At 43.4% G+C, this 20374-nt stretch overlaps 1 long non-coding RNA gene across 2 annotated transcripts in view; it reads right to left on the reverse strand.

Annotated features, from left to right (window-relative positions):
* The window catches only part of LOC144381122 (uncharacterized), a 325453-nt gene that overhangs the window by 161930 nt on the left and 143149 nt on the right, over positions 1 to 20374 (reverse strand). The window contains exon 1 of one of the 2 annotated variants that reach the window (XR_013445746.1): positions 4103 to 4300. The exons of the other annotated variant lie outside the window; for it this stretch is intronic. This is a non-coding gene — a long non-coding RNA (uncharacterized LOC144381122). Of the gene's footprint in view, positions 1 to 4102; positions 4301 to 20374 lie in introns of those variants that run through there. 2 annotated transcript variants of the gene reach the window in all.

Consider the following 20374-nt stretch of genomic DNA (forward strand, 5'->3'; position numbering starts at 1 on the left):
TTATCCATGTGTTTCTGATTCACTTATACTTAACTAATCAAAATGCCATTTTGTAAGAGCCATTTGATGTTCAAAAATACTTTCTTTTTTTTTTTAAGAGTGTGTGCGAGCAGGGGAGGGGGACAGAGGGAGAAAGAAAATCTTAAGCAGGCTCCACACCCTGCGCAGAGCCCGACGCAGGGCTTGATCTCATGATCCTGAGATCATGACCTGAGCCAAAATCAAGAGTCAGATACTTAACCGACTGAATCACCTAGGCACCCCCGATGTTCAAAAATACTCTTGATCTCCATTAATAATCCTGTTTTCTTTCAACCTGAGGGTCCTGTGGTGTCTCTACAGAAACCTGGATTCAAGTCCCAAGTCAGAACCCACACAATTCAAGCAGTTTTACAACTTGGCAAGGTAAGTTTTACTGATTCAGTTTTAAAGAAGTGTCCCAGTATCTACACACCTACTTGCTCATTCTTTTGGGGATCATTTTCTTGGTCTCACCTGTCTGGGTTATGTGTATTGATCCTTATTGTTGTTTTTAATGAGCATTTCTATGCAGCAGCTTTTTTCTTTTGGTAATTACTTCTCTCTCCCCTTTCAATCTGTTGTCTGCAGGTCCCCAAACCCCCACTTCTGCTCTCGGTTTCCAAAGCTCTTGCCTTTCTCGGCTCTTCTCTACTCCCCACTTCTCATCAAATTCAGCATTCCCTTCAAGTTAAATTCCCACTTGTAAATGTTTGCCTTTGCCCCAGGGTAACCTAACTTCTGCCTTGTTAAGTTGCCCCAAATTCTGCAATTATCTTTCCGGTTGTTCTTTCTTTTATCCCACTCCATTCTATTTGTGGGTACTTCAGAGATAGAACATCTACACAAGACCTATCTTTCTGACCAGGAATAAAATACACTTCTAGCAGTCAGCACCCCTGAAGAAAAGGCTATGTGTTATTAGAAATACAGATGAAATTAGAAATGTGCTCAGTGGATCCCAGTGCAGAGGACCATTTGGGACTATTCAAAACCTATTGGCCTGGCAGCACACTCTGAGAGCAGTATTCATAGCTCAGCCTCTTATTTTTGATTTGTTGATGAGAAGGAAAGGAAAAATAATGCACCAATAACAAGTAGTGCTTTGGTGACTTTAAAATATGTGGACATTTCAGCAAATGTCATTTTCATAAAATAAAAATATGTGTAGTCTATATATTCTAAGTCAGAGCAGATGGTTTTAACAGACATCCGACTACAAATTCGTCTTCAGGATTCCCATTTCTTACCACATTGGTCTCTTCGGTTCTCACCCTCTCTATTCTGACAGCAATTTTCCCAAGATGCTGAGTACTCCCCACCACAGCCTATTTGGGCTTGGATTCCTGTGGGAGGTTCCCCTGTATCCTGTATCAAAAAATACGCCATTTCCATCTCACTCCCTTGGGACCTTCCTTTGGGGGAGATGAGAGCTACCTGAGCCCAAGAATCAGGAAGATTAGGCAGTGAATGAAGATGCCTCAGCCCACTTCTAAAATTATCGATTTACACAAGAAGACACATTAAAATAAGGATCAAAAATTTGTCAAAGGCTAGAGATTAGAAGGGAGAAGGAAGAACACATCAGAGACCTCAGCTAAAGGGAGTTGCCAAACGTGAGCACCAAGTTAAGCTCTAAGCCTTAAAGCAATCAGATGAAAAGGAGAGACGCTGAGTTTTATAGTTTTCAGTGTCTGATCAAAGAAGCTTATGGACTGGTTTTCTCCTGACAATAAATTCTTGGAGCTTTCTGTTGAATTGATTTTTATATAAATGACAATATAGACTAAACGTGGCTTACAGAAGATGTAGAAATGATTTTCGTATAGCCACTTCTTACACTGACCTGCAATAAACACTGAGGGCAGGCTGTTTATTAAATCATAACTCAGTGAAGATATTTCTTTGGGGAGTTTAGCTAATGTGGTCCAGACCCATAACTTTCTAGAGATTTATCTTGACATACAGAGAAAGCTCAGAGGGCCTGGAGGAATGGATGGTTAGTATGATTCAGAGACACTTGCTCTTGAGAACTCATTGTTTTTTGCTGATCCTTAGGCAGAACCTGGAGACTGGTCCCTGTGTTGGAAAGCAAAGCAAGCCATATGCTCTGATGTGCAGGTGTCAATGCTGAAGTATTATCATGAGATAAACATTTCTTCATCTTGAAGGTAGGACTAGCCTGACTTTCCCTGGTTTTAGGCTAAGAATCCCACCTACTCATATAGTTAGGGCCCAATTTACCTTGGTCAAACAATTATTTGTCTAATGATCCCACTGAAGCTTGAAATTTCTCACATAAAATAAGGTTGGGACAAATTTGGCTTGTAAACTTTTAAAGGCAGGTATCTGTTGCAATCATAAAATAACCTACCTAGGGCACATTCAAAGATAGCATTTTAAGCTGTTCTTCCTCTGATAGACTACAAAATGTACTCTCATTTATTTATGTGTCTTTTGCATGGAGACCTCATGAGCACCAGAAATGGTAGAGAAAAAGCCAGTCTGTGTGGTTCACTGGAGAGGCTCAATGACGAGAAATTATAGAAAATAATGTTTTTCCTTTGAAATCATGGCCCAGAAGAAAGGGTCAGCATTAAGGGCAGCTTTGTAGCTATTATTTTAGCCCATAAAGATTCTAATGCCTGGGTAGTACTGATTGGTATGAGCCCGACACAGGGTATTGGTTGCTAGGAACATTGTACAGACTCCACTTCTTGGGCATGGATGTGTTGGGTGAGCTGATCACAGCCCATCAGCAGCCTGCACCCCAGGAGCCAGACTCTGACAATGGCAACCGTCACCAAGGTTCAGAAGAGAGGTGGCACCATAACGTCAGCGCTCCACTGTGGAATCGTAAAGCCGGTTACTTGTCTCCCCAGCCCGGGCGAAGTACCAAGTAAGTTGCCGGGGCCTAGCATAAGCAAGTGAAGATTCGGGGAGTAAATAAATGGATGAACGCCAATGAGCATAAAGGCAACAGAGAAACTCTGGGGCTGGAGCCAGTGATTCCAGCTTGATAACCATGCTGACAGGAGGTAGGCTTGACCCCATGACTACAGCCGACTGGGAGAGACAAAATGAAAATGGACTCTGAATTCCCAGCAGTTGAAGACTTTGGGACCCTCGTGATAAAAAAAGGAGAAGGCGAGAGGACCACATGAGTTAGCAGAACCTGTGCACAGCTCAGGTTAGGCAGAGGTGGTCCTGGCTGGAGGACTGGAAGAAGTCAGTGGCACTTTCCCACTCTGCCTTCTCTTCCCAGCAAGACTCCCCAGGGTGCCCTCCTTGTCTTATTTGGAGCATTTCCCTCCTTCCACTCTCATCTATAGATGAAGTGAGCAAAGGGAGGCAAGTGAGACAATTTCCCAGGCTAGTGGCTCTCTCAGAGCTTTAAGAAAATACCATCCCAGAGATTCAAATTTAATTGGTTCAGGGAGGCCACAGTCACTGGCAGTCTTTAAAAGCCCCCCTAGGTTATTTCAAAGTGCAGCTGGGGTTAAGAGCCAACATCCTGGTCAAACGTGAAACCCTCCCTCTCCTGGGGCATGTACATGCTCCTTCATGTGAATAATGTGGGTGCACACGAGCTGTCTCCTTTCCCTCCTTTGAGAAATCTGAAGGCTTACACTCTCCGTTGCACTGTTCACTTCCAAATATTACACAAGATTGCTTATCCAGAATGACTGAGGTCTGACTTCCTTGCCACTAAGGATTTACATAGCATAGCTTCAAAAGAACACGAGTTTACAATGATGTTTCCATGTAATATTTTTACACAGTTGTAAATTATGCTTTAAACTTTTTAGTTTTGGGCAAATAATAAATGCCCAAAACGAAAAATAAATTTTCAAAAAGCCAAAATGTGAAAACCCCCAAGTTATCAGTGAGACTGCTGTGGCCTCTCCATTCAGCCATGACCCTAGCAAGCCGGTGCATGGGTCACACCTTCTTCCTGCACCATGCTGGATCCCTCAATTATTTCAAAGGCTTGAGTATTTTTAAAAATGGTTTAACATTTTAAGAATCTTTTAGAATTCTGTGGTTTGTGAGACTTTGGGGGCTTCTGACTCTCAGAACTTACCTTGTTTTTTAAGGCAAATTAAGGAAGTAGGGAGAAGGCTGTTTCTCCTGAGCCGTGATGAGAAGGGGACACTGATCAAGATACTTCCAGATTATTTTTGTGGGATTATATTCCTTCTGCCTTTATTTTCCCAAAGGAAACAGTCCTCCATCTTCTAGTCCATTAAAGACCTCCCACGAGTGATTGTGTCACCCTTGATGATCTTCCCTAAATGTGTTAAATAGAGGAATGTCAGTGGTAGGATTTCTCAATTAACATTTCCAAGCAATATAACTAAATTCTAAAAAATATATCCAGAACAAGCTATGTGTGCCCACATTAGAAATTTGAACCAAACTATCCAGGAAGTTCTAGATGGGTTCATTCAAAAGATACAAGATAGAGAAAACATCCATGTCCTTTGTTAGCTAAAGCACGTAGTTGCATTCCTTGATGTGATATTTTTGAATGTGCAAGGTTTTAGCTCGGAGAATGCAACCTTTCCCAAGTATATTCAGTCAGAGCTGGTAACCCACAGCTGGCCTCTAGGCCCTGCCTGGCTTGCAGTCTCTGCCATCCTTCTCAGCTCCCCACCTGCAGGAACAGCACAGTGACAAGACAGAATGAATGAGCTAATGCCCCAGCTAGAACATTCAGTTGTATCATACCAGTTGGTGGGAGAACATTACTCTTAGAGACGAAATTATAGTAAATGTAATTCTTCTCTGCTCCCCTTTATAAGAGTGTGGCAGAGACTGCCTAGCTGGCCACTAGACCTCCTTCTCCTTCCTCCTGGGCACACAGGTAGATATGCTAAGTTAATGTGTCTGTGGGATCTGTTCCTGACCAGTGAATTTTAGGCAGACATGGTAAGTGCCCCTTCCAGGCCTCGCTTGTTATAACCGTCCCATGTGTGATTCTCGATGCTTTTTTCTCTCATTGGTAAGTCTATCAGCACCATTTTTATAATAGCATTTCCTCACTTCATGTCTCTGTAACCCATTTTGGTAATTCCCACAATATTTCAAACTTTTTTATTACCATTACTATGATATTTGTTACAGTGATCTGTGATCTGTGATGTTACTATTGTAATTGTATTGAGGTAACGCGAGTCACATCGATAAAAGATGGTGAACTTAATAAATGTGTGTGTTCTGAGTGTTCCACCAACTGGCCATTTCCCCATCTCTCTCCCTCTCCTTAGGCCTCCGTATTCCCTGAGACACAACAATATTGAAATAGGCCAGTTGATAACCCTACAATGGCCTCTAAGTGTTCAAGTGAAAGGAAGAGTCACACGTCTCTCACATTAAATCAAAAGCTAGAAATGATTAGACTTAATGAGAAAGGCATGTCAAAAGCCAAGACAGGCTGAAAGCTAGGCCTCCGGCATCAAACAGCCAAGCTATGAACACAAAGGAAGAGCTCTTGAAGGAAGTGAAAAGTGCTCCTCCAGTGAACACAGAAATAATAAAGTAAAACAGCCTTACTGCTGATAAGGAGAAAGTTTTAGTGGTTTGGATAGAAGATCAAACCAGCCACAACATTCCCTTAATCCGAAGCCTAATCCAGAGCAAGGGCCTCACTTTCTTCAATTCTGTGAAGGCTGAGAGAGGCGAGGAAGCTGCAGAAGAGAAGTCTGAAGCTAGCAGAGGGTGGTTCATGAGGTTTAAGGAAAGACACCATCTCCATAACATACAAGTGCAAGGTAAAGCAGCAAGTGCTGATGTAGAAACTGCAGAAGTTATCCAGAAGATCTAGCTCAGATAATCCATGAGCGTGGGTACACTAAACAACAAATTTTTCAGATTTTCAATTTTCAACAGCTTTCTATTGGAAGATGTCATCTAGGACTTTCATAGCTAAAGAGGAGAAGTCAATGCCTGGCTTCAAAGATTCTAAGGACGGCTGACTCTCCTGTTAGGGACTAATGCAGCTGGTGACTTTAAGTTGAAGCCAATGGTCGTTTACCATGCTGAAAATCCTGGGGCCCTTAAGAATTATGCTAAATTTACTCTGCCTATGCTTTACAAATGGAACAACAAAGCCTGGATGACAGTACATCTGTTTATAACATGGTTTACTGAATATTTTAAACCCACTGTTGAGACCTACTACTCAGACAAAAAGATTCCTTTCAAAATATTCCTGCTTGTTCACAGTGCACCTGGTCACCCAAGAGTTCTCATGGAGATGTACAACGAGATGAATGTTGTTTTCATGACTACTAACACCACATTCATTCTGTAGCCCATGGATCAAGGAGTAACTTAAACTGGTAAGTCTTATTTTTTAAGAACTACATTTCATAAGGCCACAGCTGCCATAGATAGTGATTCTTCTAATGGATCTGGGCAAAGTCAATTGACAATCTTCTGGAAAGGATTCACCATTCTAGGTGCCATTCAGAACATTTGTGATTAATGGGAAGAGGTCAAAAGAGCAACATGCACAGGAGTTGGGAAGAAGTTGATTCCAGCCCTCATGGAGGACTTTCAAGGGTTCAAGACTTCAGTGGAGGAAGTAACTGCAGATGTGGTAGAAACGTCAAGAGAACTAGAATTTGAAGTGGAGTCTGAAGATGGGACTGAATTGCTGCAATTTCATGGTCAAATTTGAATGGGTAAGGACTTGTTTCTTTTGGGACAAGCAAAGAAAGTGGTTTTTTGAGATGGAAACTATTCTTGCTGATGGTGCTGTGAAGATGTTGAAATGACAACAGAGGATTTAGAATATCACATAAATTTAGTTGATAAAGCAAGGGCAGAATTTGAGAGGATTGACTCCAATTTTTAAAGAATTTCTACTTTGGGTAAAATGCTGTCAAACAGCATCACATACTACAGAGAAACCATTCATGAAAGGAAGAGTCCATTGATGTAGCAAACTTATTTGTCTTATTTAAGAAATTGCCACAGTCACCCCAACCTTCAGCAACCACGACTCTAATTAGTCAGCAGCCCCCAACAGAGAGGCCAGACCCTCTACCAGCAAAGAAATTACAGGTTGCTGGAAGTTCGGATGATGGTTAGCATTTTTTAGCAATAAAGTATTTTTTAAGTATATACATTGTTTTTTTATTTATTTTTTATTTATTTTTATTTATTTATTTTTTTAAAGGTTTTATTTATTTATCTGAGAGAGAGAATGGGAGACAGAGAGCATGAGAGGGGGAGGGTCAGAGGGAGAAGCAGACTCCCCGCTGAGCGGGGAGCCCGATGCGGGACTCGATCCCGGGTCTCCAGGATCATGACCTGAGCCGAAGGCAGTCGCTTAACCAACTGAGCCACCCAGGCGCCCCTATACATTGTTTTTTTAGCCATAATGCTATTGTACACTTAACAGACTACAGTAGAGTGTAAACATAACTTTTATATGCACTGGGTAACCAAAAAATTCATTTGACTCACTTTATTGCGATATTTGCTTTATTACAGTGGTCTGGAACCAAATCCACAGTATCTCCAAGGTACGCTTGTATATATATAATACCAGCCTACCAATGCCAACTCCCACCTTTTTCTCTTCCCCGTAGGTAAGTAGACAAATCTGAGAGGAACATTTTTATAGGACCAATCTTGAATCTGCTTTAGTTGGCAGTTTAAAAATAAATCATATGCAAACTTGGGGGCTTTGTACTATTTTGTGGGTGTACCTCAAAACCCACTGAAATTTACCAAGGTATTGTGACATTAAGACTGAGAACACTGCCTATATAAAGTAGGTAGCTGTGTCTATGAAAAGACTGGGATGTGAGAAAAAACTGACAGGATGGATTTTACAGCCAGATATGTATCTTTTGTACAAAAAAAGAAATGATAAGTAAAAAAAATAATTTAGAGGCTTCTTCTAGGAATGTCAGCAATATGGTTGTGGTGGTTGTAATGGAGATCTCTAGCTAAATACTCTTGGTTTTGGAGGCTCTCCCAGGTATGGAATGGCACCAACCATGGTCGTCAGTTACTTTAGTAACCCACAGCAGACCATACCTCCTGGAATTGATGCCTTTGGGTCACCCCCTCCCTTGATTCTGGGCTGCCCTGTAACCACTTTAACCAGAAGTGAAACTGTGCCAGTGGCCTCACTGGTTTTTAAAAGGCCTGGAAGTTTCTATTTTTGCTTCTTGAATATCCTCAACTGCCAAATAAGAAGTCTGGCTACACTGCTGAAGGAGCCATGTGGGGAGATTCAGGGTAGAGGACATGGAGAAGGAAAAGACCTGGACTACACGAAGAGAGACATTGAGTCCAAGAGTCCCAGTCTCCAGCCAAGTCCAGACCCCAGCCTCCCTGCCAGCTGAATGCAGCCACATGATGACCACCTGCAAGCCCAGGTTGTTTTAAGCCACTACATTTTGGGGCAGTTTGTACCTAGCAGTAAGTGACCAAAACACCATCACCTCCCCAAACACATCTACAGGCTTAAGCTGGAACCCAGCCCTACCACAGCCTGTGCCCAACTGTCATGGCTGCCAAAACAGCCCTCACTGGCCTCTGCTACCACCGCCAAGGGAGTCAGTGCCCTCTGGACTCCTTCAACCATCCCATCGGGATGACCCCCTAACTCCATATCCCTGAAATCCCCCCTCTTCCAGGTCCCTTCTCCTGACTCGGTCAGGCCAACTGGAAGCATTTCTGACAGGAGCACCCCTGCCCTTCCTCCTCATCCGGTCTCCCAAAAGGAATTCATGCCATCTCATCTTTGGAATCCCATCAGAAAAGCTAGTCCAGTGTGTGCTGTGCGTGCAGGTATAGGGGGACTCTTAACTGCAAATGGATCAAGTCTTATTCTAGAACTGTGGCCAGAAAAATGAGTTCCTGGCACGTCCAATTGGAATCTGGAACAGATTTTCCCATAAAAAGCAATATTATAGGTGATTTTAGGTTCTGCGGTACTATTAGAACTATAGTTCAGCTACATTGCTGGTTAAATAGATATTTAGGAGCTGCTCTGGGAACATAATTACCTTTTATAACATTGTCCTAATGAGAAACAATATCCAAATAACTGCCTTAAGAATGAACCTTTGGAAGCAACCCGTCTGTAAGTTGAAAACTCTCATTCTATATTGAGCACCATTTATATAGTAGATGCTGGGGGGATGGGGGGGTTAGGAGGAAAAAATAATATTGTGGCCTCTTCCCCAAAAGTTGCAGTTTCTTTGGGAGGCCTAACAGTGAGAAACAACATCCAGCAAAGTGGCCTATAAGCAATTCCAAACTTGAGTGAGACTGACCAGTCAGTGATTCTGTTCTCAAGGCTGCTAAAGCAAGCCCAGAAGTTATCTTGCCCATTGTTATTTACATCAGCTTCCAGACCCCTGTTTCGAGAGGGCTTGTGGACACCTGCTGTTCACAACTGCCAATGAGCTGTTCCCTGTTAGCAGGGAAGGAGAGGGCAGCACGTGTATACGGGTGCTTAGGAGGCACCTGCATTCAGCTGGCTATTTAGTAATGACAATAGGAGGGCTCTGGAGCTCGGGAATTCATTATAGGAGGGCAACAGCCTGGTGGCTGGACAGAAACCCAGAGGGTCCTTACCACTGGCCTCATAAAGGGCCACCAAAGAGGCCCCACCACAGTGCTTCTCAACATGTGGTCTGGGGACACCTTTATTGGAATCACGTAGTAGGGGCACTTACTAAAAATGCTGATTCCTTGGCCACAGCCCAGATCTTACAGTGAGGCTTGGGAAGCTACATTATTGATAAACTCCCCAGCTCACTGTTATGCTGATGCAAGTTTGAAATCGCTGTTCTAAATAAAGCCACCCTAGAGATGCAAGAGTGCCACCAAGATACTCAGGAGTATTTTCCCCGGGAAAACTAGGGGGGAATCTAGACACAGGTCTTAACCCCTTACATGCTCCACTTTGGTAGCCTTGCTAATGCCAGCCAAGTTTTTAGAGGAAAACAAACATGTTCAAATTGCTGGGCATGGAATCAGGGCTTTTGCACACTCTCCCAGCACTTTTTGGCTCTATTTACATTCCAGGCACAGCACCGTGCATACACTGCAAACATGTCTAAGGCATCTGGACTGAAACCCAGCATCTGCTGTAAGAAAAATGAGGTTTTCAAGCTGGCCCTCTTTGGAGTGGTATGCTGCCAAGTAGATAGGGCCTCCAGGTAGACTCCATCATGTGGAAACATAGGAGCAAATTTCCCCAGGACTAGAAAATGTGCTTTGAATAATATGCCAGGACTCATACAGGAACATGTTTCACTCCTTCCTTGGGTTTCTTGCCATCAAGACCATCCTGCTGCCCCAGGACATTTGGGTCCCTTACCATCAACCAGCAGTCACTCAAATGCAAGCACCATAGCATACTGGGCATTGCACTGGTTTTTCATTATTCAGGGTGAAATCATTTTAGAAATGATTTTGATAGTGAGGGGTACATGCCCATATGGCAGGCTAATTTTAAGATAAGAGTTGTTATGTCTGGCTCCCAACATTTATCCGCCTCTGCAACCATGTGGGCACCCACACACTTTGTGTCTATCGCCTCTGGGAAGGGACGCTGCTGTCCAAGCAAGGACAACAAAGGTGCCAGACTCTCAGCTTCTCCCTTTCAGAAGCTTAGGCCCAGTACATAAACAGAAGATTTGGATCAATATGGAATTTGAGCTATTTCCCATTCCCTCCAGTACCACTCCTTACCCCCACACTAGGGGAAGTCACCCAGACTGAAGCAAGAAAGATCCAGTCCAGTTGGGTCACTGCAAGGGTCCCTTCCCCACCACTGGTCAAATCCCAACTGAGTTTGAGAATCTCACTGAACATGGGCATTGTAAAGCCCAGGAACACAAAGCAAATAAGGAAGGGCCTTGAGTAGCCCCGCCATCTTCTTAGGCCTCCAAATATTGTGGGAGTACAGCCAAATATGTCCAGGGGCAGGAAATGGCTAAGCAGCGAACTGTTTGGTTAGGTATCAGGGGTTTGGAGGGGACAGCATATATCGCAGAGAATGTCAACCTGAAGAGATGACAGACTCACTTCTCCCTCCCCCAGGGCCTCAGAACTATAACCACCTGTGACTTGGACACAACCCTGGGAAGGGGGACAGGAAACCTGAACTGACTGAGATTTGGGTTTTGCCACTCACTGGAATGAGGGCTCAAAATGGAAATGAAGCTCAGATAGGTTCAAAAAGGTTGAACACCTTTCTCACCTGTCTACATTTCTGTGCATTATTACTTGCTTTAGAAAGTTTCCAAATGCCCATAGGTGATGCTAACAAGTAATTGAAGCCAAAGTGCTGAGGGTGGAAACGCCCTCAGTCTGAGGCCCCCAAGGGCTCCTTCAGGGCAGAGCCCTAAGCTGCCCATTCGGTTGTTAGAGGAATCCAGAAGAGCCAGGACTGTGCCCTTCAGACTCTGGATGATTCGACATCTGGTGGCACGGCTGATTTTGCTGGACAACTCTGGACGAAATGAATAACTCTTCTAAACCTTCTCCCCATTAGAAAGGGACTCAGAACCTGTCTAATGTGGATATGGAATGGCCTCATCCTACACAAAGTGTGTTTCCATCATTGACTGCAAAATGGCATGAAAGGCCTTTGGAAGTAGAAAACAGTATAAATATGCTCTCAAGTGACTTACTGGAGCCTGATGTGGTAAGCTTGGGATTCCAAAGCTATTCTCCAATTAAAGCCTGGGATTTCCTATTGAAATTCAAGGTTTTGATCAGGACATTCACAAGGACTCAAAGATCTAAATATGTACAGTGTCAAACCACATTCTGAGCAGACATGAATGCTTAAGACTCCTCATGTATTTATCAAAAGTATGGCTGGGTTATAGTTTCATGAGATGATTATAAAGTTGTGTATGATGTTTGCATTTTCCTCATTGCCCCTGTTTTCTTATTCATGTGTTTTGCATTTTCATTCTACAGAATTCATTTGCCCTCCTCCTTATTTACTCCAAAACTTTTCTCCTTCTCGTCTCCTATTTTACTTTTCCTCTTCACATTAATTCTGTTCTTCCTCTTTTCCTTCCTTCAACTTCCCCCTATATTTTTTATATTCAAAAGTGTATCTATATCTTCTCCTTCCCTTCACTTTTTGTCCATTCTTAATGCTGTTGCTCCTTAACAGTAATTAGCCTCTATTGAGTACTTAGTAAATGCCATGCTCCCTGCTAGGTGTTTACGTGTATCACGGTACCATATATAGGGGAGGGAAATGAGACTCAGAAATTGAGTAACTTGCCCAAAGTCACACAGGAGGAATGGGGAAGCCAGGGCTCAGATAAAAGCGTCTGCTTCCAGACCCCAGGTCCCCTATGTGTACCTCCTCCTGTCATGCCCCATTCCCCACTGCCCTAACTCCACCTACTTCTGACCTCCTTTACCTGGATTACCCCTGCCTGCAACCCCACCTCCCTCTTCACACCCACCCTCATGCCCCACAACACACATACTTAAGATCTCCCCTTTGCCCAAGTCTATTCTATCCCTCCCCCTGTAGAGAGTGTGGCTGTCAGGCATGACATTCTCCTACCTGCTGTCTATCTAGGGAACATGTTCAAAAGCCCCCTTTCAGGCCATTCATTGGGCCAGGGACCTTCCTTTCTTCCCCTGCTGTGGCAATTCAGAGCCCATCTTTGCTTCTAACGGTCAGAATTTTTCCACAGTGACATTCTGATGGTTCTTCTCTCTTCTTTGTATAACTCTGTGTATGTATGTGGTTGAGTGCACCAGGTTCAATTTTTTTCCAAAAGCTTTCTTTGAAAAAAAAATAACCACTTTGATCTTAAGTCTATCAAAACTGAATGGCCTCAGTGGGCCCTTTGTACTATTTGCCCCTGGTCCTTTCATTCTCCTGCTCTCTGGGATAGCACACAACTCCACCATCCTCACCCTCAGTTGATGAACTTGCTTCCTAAGTGACCGAGCAAAGGGAAACAAGCAAAATCGAACTTCTGAGACTCTCATCACCACATCCCCCCACCTCCTTCTGGCTCACGTAACCCTCCCTCCCACTGGTCACTGTGGAGGAGGCATGCATGCCCTGGGTAAGCTGACCCCTTCACCGGGCACTTCATCCCATTTTCCCCACCTCCTCAAGAGACATTGCTCCTCCAAATATCCCCTTCTCACTTGAGAAGGGGGAGCTCTATCTTCCGCCTCTGTACCAGATTGGTTCCAACACCTAAAAATATACTATTACAGCTTCCTTCTTTAAAAAGCAAAAAAAAGCTCTTAACTCCACTTCCCCTCTCTAGATAGTGTCCCTTTGTTTCCTTATCTTTGAGGGGAAACTCCTCCAAAGACCTATTTTTTATGGTCTGCAATCTCTCCACCCTCACCCCTTAACACCATAGAGTCATCCAGTCAGGCTTGTTTCTACCCATAATTCCATCAAAATTACTTCACCTGCAGACAACACAAATGACCTCACATTGTTCAGTCCCTGGACGGTGCTCAGGAGCATGTGACACCACAGGTTGCTCTCTTGCACACGACACATTACTGGCTTGGCTTCCAACATGCCACAGGCTCTGGTGTTCCTCCTTCTTTCTAGTTGGTTCTGATCAGATTTCCCCTATCTCCATAATTTCTAAACCACTGTTTTTCAACATTTAGCGGCAAAAGAATCACCTGGAGGTTTTGTGAAAAGAAAAAAAAAAACAAAAACACCTCATTATGAAGGACTCCCCCCTACCCCCGCTCCGAGTTTCTGATTCAGTAGGTATGGGCTGGCCCAAGAATTTGTATATCTATTAAGATCTCAGGTGATGTTGATGTTGATCTGTGGATCAGTTTTGAGTTTGCCTAAATTTTTCAATTATTATTCACTTCAGTGGTGATATTATGCACTTTCAGTTTCAATATTTCTACATGCTAAAAACTACTAAATTTATATCTCCAGGCAGGTCCTCTGCCCTGACACCAGAGTCACATATCAAACTGCCTAACTTACCTCCTGATTGGGATAGCTAATAAGCAACTCAGCGTTGGTGCGTTCAACCTGAGCTCCTCAGAGTCCCTCCCAGACCCTGCCCCTTCCATGGTTCTCTCCTCAGTCAGTGGTAACTTCAGCCTTCTCATTGCTCAAGTCAAAAACCTGGGAGTCATTCAGTATTTCTCTTTACTTTTACACTCCACTTCAATCCTTCAAATAACCATATTGACTTTAAAGTAAAAATATATCTGGAATTCAGTCAGTTCTCACCATCTCTAATGTTGCCACCTTGGTCCAAGCAAGCATGATTTCTTTATTGGATTATTATAATAATTTCTTAAGAGGTCTTTCCCTACCACATTCTTTACAATCTATTTTTTTTTAATTAATTTATTTGACAGAGACACAGCGAGAGAGGGAACACAAGCAGGGGGAGTGGGAGAGGGAGAAGTAGGCTTCCTGCGGAGCAGGGAGCCCGATGCAGGGTTTGATCCCAGGACCCTGGATTGTGACCTGAGCCGAAGGCAGACGCTTAACAACCGAGCCACCCAGGTGCCCCAACAATCTTCTTTTTTTGAGAGAGAGAGAGAGTGCACCCATGCAAGTGGCAGGGGACCGGGGGCGGGGAGGCAGAGAGAGGGAGAGAGCTTCTTAATCAGGTTCCACGCTCAGCTTGGAGCCAATATGGGGCTCGATCTGAGGACCCTGAGATCATGACCTGAGCCGAGATCAAGAGTCAGATGCTTAACCAACTGAGCCAAGGCGCCCCTACAATCTATTCTTAATAAAGCAATTAGAATGATCTGGCTGGCCCCAAGCCCTTTGTCTCCAGTAAAGCATCCAATGGTGCTCCTGGGATGAGGGGAGGTGCTTCCTGGTGCCACCACTGCTGGAAACATTTCTATGGCCTGGCTTAAGCTTTTTGAAACTCCATTTTCGTATAGTTTTTTTTGTGTGATTTTCTTAAATTTATAGCAAGTGACTGTTAGATGAGTAATATAGTAGGTATAAATAACAAATTCTGTTGTGAAAGGAAGAGCAAAGCATAATTCCTACGTCATAGTGGTTGTACTTAGAAATACTTTAGGTTAATATTGAAGTGAAATGTCTTTACTATCATAGAATTTGACCTTGGGCCTAGTAGTTAAGAGTGTGTGCTCGAAAGACAGACTGGAGTGTTCCTATCTTTGCTCTCGTGTAGAGAGCAAAATGGAGTCTCTCAATGTCAAGGGGAGCCTGTGTCAGCAATGACGCGAGCAGTTAAGTACCCCCACCAGGAGATCTCGCCCGGACCAATGTCAGCTGACTCCCCAGAACTGATACTGAGCAGAACCAAAGGAGGTCTACAGAGACCGAAAACTGATGAAATCCCTTTAAAAAGGGAAGGATTTGCACAGCAAACTGTCAGACTCTTCAGACCTGACCCGTCTATGTCTGACCACAAAAAGGCAGCTGCCACTGAAGGCTCTGCCTGATGGATCTCCGAACAGAACTGAGAGCCTTTGCTGCTGGAACAGAAGAAGCAGTGTAGAGAGCTGACCCCGACCGGACTGAGGCCTTATCTCAACTGCGCGCCTACAGACCGACTTCGAGTTTGGTTCGCTCACTTCCTGCGCCTTCTGTTGTCTTGTTTGTTGTGTGGCTTGTCTTCTGTCCTGCTCTGTGTGCTGTGTAAGAAGCCAAGTTTAGTCACATGGTGAAATGTCATTGAGTCTGGAATCCTGAACCTGCTTTATCATTGTGATTTAACTTTGCTTTATGACTGAATAAAGCTGACACTGTGGAAAGACACAACTCGTGTGTGCGCCTTCATAGCATGCTCATGACACTCTCCCATAAGTTACTCTAAGCTAGTTTACTACTGTCTACTGCGCTCGGTTATAGTTATGATGTTCGCTACTGTTTAGCTCATGATCCTGAGAAAGGGAAACTAAAGGGACCCCATGAAAAATTGTTTTCACTCCTTTTCCTGCATCCTTTCTTGTGAAGACCTGCACCCTCACCTTGCGCACACCTTATAGAACAGATATTGTCTGTCCTCCTGATAAAGGTCAAGGAGTTAATAATTTCTTTGGAGTATCCCAGCACAATTGATAATATCTAAGGGATGATGACTAGGCAGGGTCATCATGAACATTTTCCAAGACTACTGACTCATCAAGACCCCTGGCTCCAGGGCATAAGTCACTTATGGAGAAGACCTAAACACTCTTTGTTCCTGGCTGCCTGAGAAGACACATGCACTGGACCACAATCCTCAATAAAAACCCCAGGCCCCAAGCAAAGACAAGGCTCACTCTCCTTTCATTTCTGAGTCTTTCAGATGCTCTGTCTGGATTTGCACTCTCTCCAGGTCTTCAATCAACTCTGCTCTCACTTCCTCTCAACTTGTGTTTGATTTTTATCCTGCACAGAGTCAAGAACCCTCTTGGCTGGTCCTGTGAAACCCACTCTGGTCCTCAGAGCCAGCCAGCCTGCATCAATACTGCAGAATGACTTGTGCATCATTTTACACTCACCATTTTGCAGACCGGATTTTTTTGGCCTCCTTTAGTCATAAGGGAGAACTATAGTTGAATTTAGCCATGGAAATGTTAACTCTCTAAAAAGAAGGAGGTTACAGGCCAGAAAATTATTTTTAAATGAATTATTGGGTAGGAAATCAACAGGCCTTCCCTCCCATTTGATACCTTTCCTATACATTTTCAAAGGGAGATGCTTGGTGTTTCACTTCTCTGACAGTTCCTTTTATGGCGGCCTGATTTCTCAATAGGGAAGACCATCCTTCTGAGTGATAGCCTTCACTTTATATCCTAGGCCAAACATTCAAGGAGCCTGTGCAAACATACCCAGCAGACTCATGACAATGGGTGTACATTCGTAGGCACCGAAAGGAGGGACCAGCTTTCACAGTGGGTGCTGCTGCTTAGGTGATGCATGTGAAAGCATGAAAACTCACTTGCACGTTAGGGAAAGCCTGACTCCTTCAGAGTCTGGGGGCTTTGATGATACATGGCTAGCACCTCACCTGGGCTCACTTTGCTTCCAGCAAAAGTTTGATTGACACTTACTGCTAACGTGGTTACCAAAACATATGTTTGTTAAACATTCTAAACATTCTATAGTAGTTCAAAGTTACTTTGCCCAGCAATGCCAAATGATGCTGCAGATATGAACAGGAGGACACCAAAAAAGGCTTTGCTCAATCTCATGATTACTGGACCTCTTTACCTTATCACTGTTTTTCAAGAGTGAGCAGAGGTTGCACTGAATTAAGCGGCCAAATTTGGAAAACTCATTTTTCTCTACCTAAAGTATATGTCGCTTCTTTGGTATTTCCAAATCATACTAAGACAATTGCAGGGACCTTGCTGACTCGTTGCTGGGTCAGTGTGAGACCATTCACTCAGTGTTGGGATTAGTCAACAGCTCTCTGGGAAGCAGAGGGCCACAATCCTTCTAGGACCGAGACTTCTTTTTATCATTGCTTTCCTGGACACCAACATCCACATCCATAACTCTGCCTGAAATGTGTAATGTATATTCTATTCCATATAGACCACCTAGTTAATAATAATATTACTACTAATAATGGTAATACTATGTATTGGCTCCTGACTCTGCCTCAGGCATCATGCCAAGGGCTGGCTTCGTGAGCATGTCACTAGAGCAGTTGTATAGGACCTCATGGTCAGAAGAGTTATGAGGGTTTAATGATCAGCATTGCTTTGAGATTTTTAATAATTTCATCTTTGAATTTTCATTTTGTAAGTCAAGTCCAATGAGACAAAGGAGCATACACCAGGGTCTTAGAGACTCAGCTCAAACATCTTTCTGCTGTCTACCATCTCTCTGTCTCCCCATTGATGGGTTCTAAGCCATGTACTCCCCTGCTCCCTAGTCCCCAGGACCCTGCCCAGCCTCTCCACCTTCATATAGCAACCACTGAGGCCTTTCAACCCCCTAGCATGAAGAGTGGGTCAAGTGCATGTGCCTTATGGCCTCTTGGGAGGGGGCATGGCAGCAACCATCTCCACCCTGGGCTGGCAGCCCCATGAGCATTCATCAGGTGACTGTGCTGGGGAGAATTTCTTGCCCACCCCTGATCCAGTTACTAAATCAGTCTCTTGGAAGAGACAGCAATTCTTTTTAGGGATTATTTGTCTACCATGGGTTGGATAATAGGCCCCTGAGAAGGCGAGATGCCTGGTCTAATTTCCCTGCATCTAGCTGACAGCTTACAGGAAGGGCATCCGGGCATCCAGGGGGCTGTGCGCAGGTACCAAGTCACAGAGAGGGTCTGTTAGATGCCTATAAGAGCCCATATTCACCCAGGATGTATCCCATACTCAGAGCCACCAAAGAAAGGAAAAAATGTTCTATTTTAGTATCTTTAGTGGTACTCCTTTTCTGTTTTTTGAACGAGGGGCCCTGCATTTTCATTTTGCATTGAGACTTGGAAATTGTGGGGCCAGTCCTATTCCTTTTAATTTAATGTGACTCGCAGTCACAAAGCCACCAGTGATGGAGGTTGATGGAGGTTGTATTTTTTCATCATTTTATTTTACTTTATTTTCACCATGAGAAGTGTATTCTTTTATCCCTATCCCCTATTTCCTCTATTTCCTCACCCACCTCCCCTCTGGTAACCATGTTTGTTCACTATAGCTGAGAGTCTGTTTCTTGGTTTAGCTCTCCTTCTCTCTCTTTTTTTTTTTCTCCCTTTGCTCACTTGTTTTGTTTCTTAAATTACACATATGAGTGAGACCATATGGTATTTGTCTTTCTCTGACTAATTTAGCTTAGCATTATATACTCTCTAGCTCGATCCATGTTGTTGCAAATGGCAAGATTTCATTCTTTTTTATGGCTGAATAATATTCTGATGGAGGTTGTATTTAAACCCACCTACGCCCACTAAGAACTGCTGTTAACTCTGCTACACTGATCTCAAGTCATGGCCCATTAGGGTGCACAGTTCTCCCCTCGGTTGTCTTAACCCCAACTCTGCACTGCTTGCGGTGTCTTCTCATTTATATATGTCATAAAATCTATTCACGTATCATTTGTAAATGGAGATTGATAAAAGTGAGAATTTGGCAAGGTGGGAAAGGAAATAAGATGGCATTTAAGCTGTAGGAATAGATGGGAATAATCAAAAAGGCACCATGATGCACAGAAAGCAAGAGAGAAAGCTGTTTGGAAGTTGCGACTCTTTCAAATTGCACCCAAATGCATTGCCAACTGTCAACAGCACTGCCTGAGCAGATGGGCAGGTGCAAAGTCGTGATGATGAGGAACACAATAACAATATCATGCCATAGTTTTCTCACAAGGTGTCCTATTCATCTGGTAGGGAGCTAAGCACTTTTATTAAGCATTTTCGAGTTTTTCTAATCTGTTTAAAGCATTTCGCTTTTACATTTCTGAACAGATGGCCAAAACGGAGTAAATGTGTATGTTGTCGGGTATGTGTGGGCAAGCAGGCTGTGGGTGTTGAAGCAGAGGAGATGTGGTGGTATTGAGAGCAAGAATGAGAAGGTGCAGCCATGGATGACCAGCTTTCCCTACTCACTTCTTGCTTCATTTATTCTTTATCTGGGTTCCATTTTTCAACTTGGTGAGATCCAGGTGCAACATATAAAATTTGAGCTCTACATGCGGATTAAGGAAGATGTTGAGATCCTCAGTCTGGAGATCTGCTGACAGAGGCAGGAAGCCTGTTACTCGTGGGTGCTTGCTCTCCACACCCGTCACTGGAAAAGCATGGGGGAGAAGGAAGACGAGGCAGGAAGAAAGACTGGCTCTGTCTGTGCTGCCTCAGGGCAAGAAGGAGAAGTTGCTTTTGGGGAGATTCTGCGAAACTGGACAAAAACTAAGTTAATGGGTAACGCTGGCTTCTCTCAGAAAGGATAAATTCAGCATGCTTTGGGCTTCTGTTTAATAAGCATTTGACAAAATTTAACATCCATAATCAAACCTTTTAGCAAACTAAGAATAGGAGGAAACTTTTTCAATCCAATACGACATCTACAAAAAAAAAAAATCTAGAGTTAACATCATATATAAGAATGACATTGACTGCTTCCCTTGAAGATCCAGACTAAAGCAAAAATGTTCATCTTCATGACTTCTATTCAAAATCATACTACAGATCCCAGCCAACACAAAGAAATGTAAGGTACATGGGTCAGAAAGGAAAATGTAAAACTCCCTTTCTTTGCGTATGACATCACTGTTTATATATAGAAAATCCTAAGTTATCTATGAAACACCTACTAGAAACTAATAAGTGAACTTAGCAAATTGCAGAAGATAAAGATGCAAGAGTCAATTGTATTTCTACATAATAGTAAGAAACAAAATAAAATTGAATAA

The sequence above is a fragment of the Halichoerus grypus genome, chromosome 2, assembly GCF_964656455.1.
Source record: "Halichoerus grypus chromosome 2, mHalGry1.hap1.1, whole genome shotgun sequence".
Lineage (NCBI taxonomy): Eukaryota > Metazoa > Chordata > Mammalia > Carnivora > Phocidae > Halichoerus > Halichoerus grypus.